Genomic DNA, 287 nt, shown 5'->3' on the forward strand with positions numbered 1-287 from the left:
ACACTGTTGTTACGGGTTATTCCTTCGGGGCCATCCCTGGACAAATGTCCGCAACTGCTGAGTAACAATATTGTAACCATATTCAGCAGAAATCCTTGGTATATAGACCCCCAATCTGTAACCAGAGGACGTTTTCGGTGGCTTTATCATAGGTTCTTCGGTTCGATTCTTTTAAAATCAATACCGACACCGAAAGGTATCAGTATGAAGAGTCAGGTATCTTCAGCGAAGGCAAATTTGGTCTCAAATACATATTTGTGAGATGTTTCGTATACTGAATGAGAATA

Source organism: Belonocnema kinseyi, chromosome 2, assembly GCF_010883055.1.
Source record: "Belonocnema kinseyi isolate 2016_QV_RU_SX_M_011 chromosome 2, B_treatae_v1, whole genome shotgun sequence".
Taxonomy (NCBI): Eukaryota; Metazoa; Arthropoda; class Insecta; order Hymenoptera; family Cynipidae; genus Belonocnema; species Belonocnema kinseyi.